We start from the raw sequence: 10,969 nt of genomic DNA on the forward strand, positions 1-10,969 counted from the left end.
ACCTGCATCACTTCGGGCTTTCCTCCCACATTAAGCTGACACGCCGCGATACAACTGGAATACTGTTAAAAGCGGCGTTAAACCCAACTCACTCACTCTCTCACTCACTCCCTTTCAGCACAATACTCTTGTCTTTCGTGCTGAAAGAGCACGGTATTGAAAGCCTCGTTTAAGAATTAAATAACGGTTTGAGTGGTCACTTAATTGTTATCTTCAATACATATGAGACAAAATGCTGCATATACGTTGGGCAGGGAATTGACATGCAAAATTAAATGAATGATAACTTTAAATATGATATGTACAGATAGTTAAAACTTATTTTGTGACACTTAGTTTAACTGTCAGTAACTACAGGAATACACTTGTATGATATAGATCTTGGTTGTCAAGGATGTATACACAAGGGAGAAATTATCTCTTTGAAAAAACCTGAATATGTATCCAAGATGTAAAAGACATAAGAACACGGTACATATAACCCACACATACATCAAGCATACAAGCTATAGGTGCTCTATCTGAATGATACCTGAAGTCAACGTGCACTGTCAACTTGACTGTTTTATATACTAAGTTATGAGTGAGTGAGTGAGTTGGGTTTAACGCCGCTTTTAACAGTATTACAGTTATATCACGGCGTGTCAGCTTAATGTGGGAAGAAAGCTCGAAGTGATGCAGGTCTCAGACGTTTACCACTTCGGTGAAACCCACGAGCACTGGTATGGTGCTGACAAACCTAGAAACATACTCTGGGCGAACCGGGATTCGAACCCACAATCATAGGTTTCTGGCGTGTCCAAGGGACGCAACTCTGCACAGGTAATCGCGGCGCCTTAGACGACTGGGCCACCCGTGCCCCCTACTAAGTGATAGAATATAGAGAAAATGTGTAATGGATGGAGAGAAGTATATGCTAATGACTTCATAAATACGAAAGTTTGTTGATCACGACAATATTACCTGCAACGTTACTGTCCAGAATAACGTTATGCCAACGATGCTTTGATTTAATGTCAATACAGGTAATAAAACCAGCATTGGTATGGACACAGTATAACACTGATGCTATTGTATTATCACCTGGATAGCGCGTTCTCACCGCAGCTTGTGAATAATCGAATCTGGACCAGGCAAACCAGCAATTTACTCCATAGGAGTGATACCTCATGAACCTATCGCCACCTGTCAATCAAACTACATGATTGACCAATCAGATAGTCTCACTTGATACGCTTACAGAATCCGCCATTGTGTCCGACAACTTTAAATATGTCTGAATCATTCAGCAATGCAAATAGAGCATATCTTAAATACATGATTATACCTTGAAAAATAATTATTTCAACATCTTTCAAGTTTCTTTAGGGATCACATTATCAGTATCACGTTGTTTTTTTCGTTGTTTCTTACTGATATATTTTCTGTACAGTATAACTGCCTACCTGCCCATAACTTCCTATAAGTAGAAAAACCCATTTTAAAGCAACTCGAAAGATGAAAGAAAAGTTATATCAGTATATCCAAACCGTATAAAGGAGGGCGAAATGCATTCGAAATTATCAGCCCTAATAGTTTACTGCCGCCTGAAATACTGGGATCTAGTTTAATGACGCCTGAAATACCCAAGACCCAGCTTACTGACCCACAAATACTTCAGCGATACGTCCAGTTTTACTTCTAGGCGACCCGCGAAGATTCCGGGATAGAATAGGTCTTCAGCAACCCATGCTTGCAGTAAAAGGTGACTATGCTTGTCGTAAAAGGTGACTAACGGGATCGGGTGGTCAGGCTCGCTGACTTGGTTGATGCATGTCATCGATCCCAATTGCGTGGATCGATGCTCATGACATTAATCACTGGATTGTCTGGTCCAGACTCGATTATTTACAGACCGCCGTCATATAGATGGAATATTGCTGAGTACGGCGTTAAACCACAAACCAACCAACCAACCACAAATACTTGGGACCTAGTTTGATGATGCCTGTAACAATGGCGAACTGGTTTACTGACGCATGATATACAAAAGACTCAGTTTACTGACCCCATAAATATTTGGGAACTAGTTGGATGATGCCTGAAACAATGGCGGCCTAGTCTAATGGCGCCTGAAATACCGGGGACCTAGAGTGATGACGCCTGAAATACTGGGGACCTAGTTTGATGACGCCTGAAATACCGTTGACCTAATTTACTGACGCCTGAAATACCGGAAACCTAATTTACTGACGCCTGAAATACCGGGGACCTACTTTACTGACGCCTTAAAAACCAGGGACCTAATTCACTGACGCCTGAAATACCGTGGACCGAATTTACTGCCGCCTGAAATACCGGGGACCTAATTTACTGACCCCTGAAATACCGGGGACCTAACTTACTGACCCTGAAGTACCGGGGACCTAATTTACTGACGCCTGAAATACCGGGGACCTAATTTACTGACGCCTGAAATACCGGGGACCTAATTTACTGACGCCTGAAATACCAGGGACCTAATTTACTGACGCCTGAAATACCAGGGACCTAATTTACTGACCCCTGAAATACCGGGGCCCATATTTACTGACGCCTGAAATACCGGGGACCTAATTTACTGACGCCTGAAATACCGGGGACCTAATTTACTGACGCCTGAAATACCGGGGACCTAATTTACTGACGCCTGAAATACCGGGGACCTACGAAGGGTGGCTGAAAAGTTCTAAGCATAAATGTAATGGATGGAGTTCGTTGCTAATTATTTTTAAACATACCGTCAACGCTACTGGAGTTTCTGTATCCTACTGGTGAAGAAGGCTTCCTCCTGCTGGTGTTATTGGTCATCCTTAGCAGAAGTGACGCCATCATAATTTACTTTTTAACTTGCCAGACAGTTTCTTTGCAATTCTAGAAAACCGAAGCCATAACCTTGCCAGGTGATTTAACAGACTCTGCCATCTTCGGAGAAGGAGACATCAGATATTTCCAATGCTTTGGCTGTTGTTTAGTCTCAGCAAAAAACGAAGTAAATTCTCACGAAAGATGATGTCCCTGGAGCGTTCTTTATCAGGGTCAGGACGCCAACGTGCTGAAACCTTTGACATGCCTAGTTAATTCCAGTATATGCTCAACTCTCTCATGACAGATTCCTTCGGTATTGGCTGTGATAATCAAATCGTGTATTTTATCAAATATTAGTAGTATAAAATAATCCGTAGTAGTGGCGGTTGAAGGTCTTCCTCCCGAGGGCACTCTTCCCTCTTGAGTGAGTGAGTTGGGTTTAACGCCGCTTTGAACATTATTACAGTTATATCGCGGCGTGTCAGCTTAATGTGGGAAGAAAGCCCGAAGTGATGCAGGTCTCAGACGTTTACCACTTCGGTGAAACCCACGAACACGGGTATGGTGCTAACAAATCTAGAAACATAATCGGGGCGAACCGGGATTCGAACCCACAATCATAGGTTTCTGGCGTGCCCAAGGGACGCAACTCTGCACAGCGAATCGCGGCGCCTTACACAACTGGTCAACATAAAGAAAGCAGGTGAATGATTGTATGGGGCCAGACTGTCAAATCACTCCATACGCCATACGTACCTCTCTGTGGTCTCGTGTAAGTACACCTTTCATCTTGTTGGACTACTTTATTTGTATTCATATTGTTGTATATACTGATACTAATCCCATTTGAATGATGTGTTGCATTTAGGACTAACTCATCTATGTGGCAAGATTCTAATATCATTTTCGTTTTCCTTGTCTTCACCGGAACTTATGCCCCAGATACCTTCTGGTGTGGTGCGCCCGTCATTCATCCGTCCATAACTTCCCGAACCGACTGAAGAGATGAAGATGGTTTTTTTCCACTCACATGTAAAATTGTGAAATATGTTTGGGGTTTTACTCCATGTTTAGTTATAATGCAGCCTTTTCGCTGGGGACACCAGCAATTAGTTTAACACTTTGTTTCCTGTGGGAATCGAACCCCGACCTTCTGCGTGACGAATCAACTCTCTGACCACTAGGCTAATCAACTGTCCCAAAATACTTTTCAAAATCTCCTATTCAAAAACAAGGCACGGACTTTGATAAAACTTTCGTATGAAGTGATTTGTTCATAACGAAAAAAGGAAAACAATCTAAACTTTGAAAAATGCCTATAATATATATGAGATAAATAGATGTGATTGACCATAACAATACTTTCGTGCTAAAATATACATTTAATATAAAATGTCGACACCACAGATTAATCAGTTTCCCCAACAACATTTTTTAACCGGAACTACCCTCCTCATTGTGGTGATACTTTATATGGATAGCAAATCATTAAATATTAAAAACAGTTATATTTTGATGCCGTACTGTCCTTTCACATCAATAAGACACCATATCACTGCCAAACCCGTTAAAACTCATATACCGTTTATGATATAACTTTCAATATCAATACACCTCGTGAACCACCGTGGGTGCTATTTTCACTGCTTACCTTCTGGGTATGAATAATTGTCCCCAAAGAGCGGTGAATTGGTGTTAGAGTTGACGTTAGGTGTGCCAGTATACGTCAATCGTCAGATCATCACTACACAGCACTATGTTATTTCTACATGGTAGTTTAAATAAAACATGTCTTTATTTCAGATCACATCTTTCGTTGTTTTGCTGTATAGGTCATCTTAAGTCTGAAGCATGTGGGAGTGTTCATTCTGCACGCTGATCAATAACGACAGCGATGTACGTTGTGCCGTATGCCTCAAGGAAAGACCAAACCAGTATCCAGATCAACACCCGGTGTTCAGCCGTAATTTGGGTAATGACCAATCATTTAATATTCAGCAGTAGGGGGCGGGGTGCCTGGATGTTTTGTTATAAGAGACATATTTACAGCCAAGTCTTCAAGATACACACTTTTTCCCCAGAAAGAGGGAACGGACAATGTTTTCCACGACAAATTCTGTTCAGGAGACAGTATGTCCAAAGAACAATTATGATTTTGTAAAATCATTTACTCCAGATTTTTTTTTTAATCTGACATCTGACATTTCCGTGATGTGTAAGTGAGTAAATGTCATCTAAAGCATTGTTCTAACTATTATGTAATCTATTCTGGGCCAGCGGTTAATTCAATGAGCAACGATCAACATCATCAGCAAGGTCACACACTGTGACTGGCTCAGCTAAAGGTTACCCAACGAACTCCACCAGTTATTGATGTCAAATATATATTCAGACATAAATGTATGGCGTATGTAGCTGTTCCCACAACAACATTGCAACTGTTAACGTCTTATTGCTAATATGTTCCACTCTCAAGCAGGCAACTTTGTCAGCCTTTCACATTATTCGATCTTTTTCAGCTGGAGGAGCGAATGTATGGCCGTTTCCCCCCTGTCCTCTGTATAATCCACTGCATGGGCATGTTTGCTTTCTCTGTATGGTAGCGAATCATGCTCACCACAGAGGAGGTGACTGGGACACACCCTTTTTCCAAGGTAACAGACAAATACATATTTATGTAGTTGCTTCCACTAACAATACCTAGTTATATCATGGAGCAATTGTTTAGTGTAGTGAAAGAGTTTAATAGTAGCAAAGTCCCCTGTGAGCTGAGAAAGCAATTTGGACTTATTGTTATTTGTTTGCTTGTCTGTATGTTGATTGACGTCGAACATAACCGACTCTGGACCATGAACATCGATTTACGCAAGTCAGTGAGCCTGCTCACTGGATCCCGTAGGATGCGATAGAGCAATTCTAAACCGGATCTTCATTAGGGTGGGGATGGTGGTGGTGGTGTGGGGTGGTGTGGGGAGTTGTATGTACAGTAGTAGAGGATTATTATTGGTATGTGTAGAATGGAAAACATGTCACCACCCGAGGGGATTCCAGATCCTCACCAACTAGTGTTGGTCGTCAGAGGAGACGGAATGGGTGATCATGTTCAGTGGCATGGTTGATTGCGTGTCATCGTACCCCGACGTCGGGGATCGCTGCTCACAATATCAACCATTGGAATGTCTGGTCCAGACTCGCTTATTTACAAGCGGACGTCTTAGAGCTGGAAGAATGCTGAGCGTGGCGTTACACAACAAACACAAAGGAACTCATATTTCTTGGAAACGCTCTTCCTCATGATTGTATTTCATTTACATATGATAATAGTATTTTTCAATAATTCTAGCATTAATATATATAAAAACAGTTTAAAAATATGTTGACGGTTTCCACATGCACTCAGTGTTGTTTTTCTTCAGGAAGACAGTTGCAGAGATATGGAGGAGAGAGGGACATATTTTCTGGCTTTGCTACCCCTCTTCAAAATGCAGGTAAAACTACCTAGGTTTCATTTTCTTAAAGGGTAATTTGTACTCAAGACATTAAGATGCTCATTCACATAACATTCGTTGTTAGTCTTAAGAAAGAGTCAGATTGTTTATGTTACGTTGCTTGGTCGAGCCAATTGATCTGATTGTGAATTTTGATGTGTCATCACCATCCCCGTAATGGCGGTTTCCTGCATGACTTCGGGTTTTCCTCTCACTTCGAACTGACACGCCATTATGGAACCCAATTACTGTTTAATTCGGTGTTAAACCCCACTCACTAATAGATGAATAAAGACAGATATAAATGCCACATACTAACACTAGAATGCACAGAAGCTAAATCAACTTCTTCATCGATACCTCTAGCCGAGAAGAGAGCATCAAGCAGGCAAATGGCTGCCATAGCGTCTCCGAGAAAACCCATTCCAGTGTTTGCAGAGACTCCAAAAACATCAGCTCAAGGTAAGTCAGTCCATATTCTTTGCGTTTACACTTAAAGTTTCTTTAGAAATGTCACATATAAGGCCAGTATCTTAACTGAGGAAGAAATCTGCCAAAACCTTCGATTTGGTTTTAAAACCTGAATACATTCCCATTTTTATATTGTATTGGATTTTAAAGCACCATAAAATCCTTACACTGAGAGATATATTGCTGTGTCCAGTAAATGTACCACCAAATCCCTGTCTCAGTCTGATTATGTTCCTTAATACAATACAAATGAAGGGCGTTCCGTATAATCACGGAAAGTATTTGAGACAGCAGAATACATATCATGTGTAGTCTCAAAACTCCAAAGATTTGCTTAAATATTTGGAAAGAACCAATTTCAATTATGTCAAAAAAATCTTATTTCATAACTCTATGCGCTACAACACCACAGGACAATATCATTTCGAATTAAACACACAGAAGCTAAATTCACTTCTGTATCGATTCTTCCAGCCGAGAACAAAGCACCCACGGGGCAACATTCCACCACAGCATCTCCACAAAGTCGCGCCATTCAAACCTCGTCAAGCATTGCAGGCACTCCAAGAATATCAGCTCCAGGTAAATCAGTCAAGATTTGTTGCGTTTTCATTGAAAGCTTCTTTTATATCCTTTTCATTCATGGACATTTGATTTTAAACCCCTCAGTAGTTTCTTGATCTACTTTGAGTCATCAGAAATGCAATAATACATGCACACTGCCTCAATAAAAAATGGTAGTGATGTCGACAGCAAGGAATTTGAGAACGCATCCACTCTATACTACCCATTAGTGACAGATAGAAAAGCACCTGATATGATGCTTAATGAAACAGATGAGCAGATATTGTATCCGCAGCTACTTTAACACAGAACTGCTGTGTAGAGAAAATCGGTGTGATAAATTACTCTCAGTATCTGTGACCATACATGAAATCAGGGTTTGACTATCCACAGTTACTGGACAAGGAACACAACTTGCAGCAAATTCAAAAAGTGAGAGAAGAATTGTGTTGATGGGTAGGACTGGCTCGGGAAAGAGTGCAACAGGAAATGCAATACTTGGTTATAAAGCGTTTGAATCGAAGGCCTTTGGACTATCAGTTACCAAGACTTGTAAGAGAGGGACTGCTTTCAGGTTGGGGCATAGATTAGAAGTGATAGACACACCAGGTCTGTTTGACACAGGAATGTCCAATGCTGAGGTTTCCAGGGAGTTGGTCAGGTTTCTTGGGATGACGGCACCAGGGCCCCACGTCTTTGTCCTGGTTCTCAGGGTTGATCGCTTCACAAAAGAGGAGCAGGACACCGTGGAACACTTCAAGAAGATGTTAGGAGAAGGGATGCTGACCCACATGTTTGTGGTGTTTACGAGGAAGGATGACTTGATACATAATGAAACAACTTTTCAGACATTCCTGAATGATGCGTCAAAGGAACTTAAACAATTACTCCAACGGTGCGACCACCGATGCATGGCTATAAATAACCAAAACCCATCGGATGTGGATGTTAAAACGTTCCTTCAAATCGTAGATAGTATCCACATACAAACCGGAGGCAGTTGGTACAGTACTGAAATGTTCAAAGAGGCTGAAAAGGCAATAGTTGAACGAGAACAGGAACTAAGGCAACAATTCCATGATGAAGCTCACGATGAAAAAGCGAAACTGAAACGAGATTTTGATGAAAAGATTCACAACTTCACTGAACGATGTTCAAAAGAGGTTTCAAGGTTAAAACAGTCATATCGAGAACAGGCAGAGATACACGGACTAAAGAAACAACTGCAGGAATTAAGGGCTCGTCAAGATGAAGACAAACGAAGACTTCAAGAAGAATATGCAGTCAAGGAAAAACAATATCAAGAAATAATTACAAACACAAATCGTGATTACAGAGAAGAAGTACGGAAGGAAATACAAACTGAAAACAAAGATACGATGCGAAAAGTTGGCAGAATGATTTTAAGTGTTGTGAAACGTCTCATCCCTGTTATAGTGGGTGCGTTGGTAGCTCTATAGTGTTACTCATTGTCAAACTCAAACTCAAATTGCACAATAATGTATTATTATACCAACCAAATGATTGGCAATTTAGCGTCCTTGTATGATGGACCAATACTGTATGAATCTACATCTACATCGAGAGTATTATGCCAAGAAAAGAATAAACACAGTAAACAGTGTTCTACCAGGATATTGCCTTCATAAGTACTTATGGTTTGGATCATAACTTTCCATAAAGTGTATTTATTTTTGTTCTTAAAAAGTTTAAAAAAATTGTATTATCGTACTTCTACATTTGGGAATAGCTTGATAATGTCATACTCAATATAACATCATTGATCATGATAACATTTGGGCATTATTAAAATAGTTTGAGGTATCTAGCAATAAAAACATTTCTTTGTATTTGATGCACATCCAGACTTCAACATTGAAGCTCTTCAGACCACGGAATCATCCCTGGATAAAGAAGTTCGAATCGTGCTCATTGGTCGCACTGGATCAGGTAAAAGCGCTACTGGAAACACCATCACAGGACAGAAGCTTTTCGAGTCCAAAGTGGGAGGTCAGTCCGTCACTAAACAATGCAAACGTACTTCCATCCAGCGATACGAACGCAGACTTCAAGTAGTTGACACACCGGGATTGTTTGATACAGGAATGTCAAATGCTGAGGTAATTAAAGAGGTAGTTAAATGTATTGGACTTTCATCTCCGGGACCACATGCCATTATTTTAGTAACTAGAATAGACCGCTTTACACAGGAGGAGAAAGATACAGTGGAACACTTCAGGCTGTGTTCGGCGAAGGAATGAATGAATACTTATTCGTGCTCTTCACTAGGAAAGACGATCTTGACGCTGACGGGAAGAAGATACACGACTTCATACAAGATGTCCCTGACACACTGAGACAACTTCTTTCTGATTGTAAGCAGCGATATATTGCCTTCAACAACAGACTTCCACAGCAGGATGGTGCCCAGGTGCGTACACTGCTCAACATGATCGATGCTAATATTCAGAGAAACGGTGGAACCTACTACACTACCGAGATGTACAAAGAAGCAGAGATGTTGATGAAACGGAGAGAGAAAGAACTTGGCCAGCAAATGGAGGAAACTGTAAAAAAGGAACGACAAAAGTTACAGTTGGAATTTGAGGAAAGGATCGAAAAACTAAAGAAAGACAATGAGAAACATGTCAATAATCTTCAAGATAAACTCAAACTGTTAAATACAACGTCAAGTCAATCTGATGAAATACAGGCTCTCAAGAGGGAGATTGAAAACGCAAAGAAGGATGCTGAGATTGAAAAGCAACTGAAAGAACGAGAACACAAGCAGGAAATGAAGACATTGGACAAAAAGCTGAAAGAGGTTGAGGAAATGGCACGTGAGAAAGCACGTGCAGAGGTCGAGAAGGAGGAATCGGGTGGTATCTGGGATGGATTTAAGCAAATTGGCCGTGGAATAAAGAATGCGTTATCGCGTATCTTTACAAGAAAGTGACATTGCATATTTCACTGTGCTGTTTTGCACAGTAAACGAAAGCACCAATATGTTGTCACATTATTTAGGATTGTAGCAACAATGTCGATTTGTATAGCTGAAGAACTTAAGGTGACATATTAAGACTATATTTATGCCATCTCTGTAAATACATATTTTGCATATGTAGATTGGTTTAATGCAAAATAATCCCTCTTATATTGAAAATAGTATGAGTGTTCCAAAACCTACCCCAAAGACGATCAAAAGGTTTTAACGTCAATGTTGACGTTTAATCTTAACCATCGAGTGCTATGTCTATCATACAACACGTTAACCATTTTAACAGCCACATCATGGAAAATTTGTTTCCCAAATGTTAAATAAAAACAGACGTAATCAACCGGAACATTTTAAGACGACTGTAAACATCCTATAATTTCAACTCAGGTGTGTTCCTGGAGATACGATATGTGGCGATTATCGCTGCTTGACCGAGGGATGAGATGTGCAGACGATAAGATTGTTAGTTTTGACAATGCTAATGCAGCAGCAGACATATTGAATATATCTTTACATGCTCCGTTTTTTAAAGAACAGTAAAACTTTACTTGAAATTACAAACATACATATTCATATGCATATGCGTACCTTAAATCCCCGTAATGAAGACATGCTATACTAT

The 10,969-nt window shown here is 40.4% G+C and overlaps 1 pseudogene; it reads left to right on the plus strand.

Annotated features, from left to right (window-relative positions):
* The first annotated feature begins 4,677 nt into the window (after positions 1-4,677).
* Positions 4,678-10,305, plus strand: LOC139445451 (GTPase IMAP family member 8-like; annotated as a pseudogene).
* The last annotated feature ends 664 nt before the right edge of the window (positions 10,306-10,969 follow it).

This window comes from Haliotis cracherodii, unplaced genomic scaffold, assembly GCF_022045235.1.
Source record: "Haliotis cracherodii isolate W230 unplaced genomic scaffold, xgHalCrac1.p SCAF_6, whole genome shotgun sequence".
Taxonomy (NCBI): Eukaryota; Metazoa; Mollusca; class Gastropoda; order Lepetellida; family Haliotidae; genus Haliotis; species Haliotis cracherodii.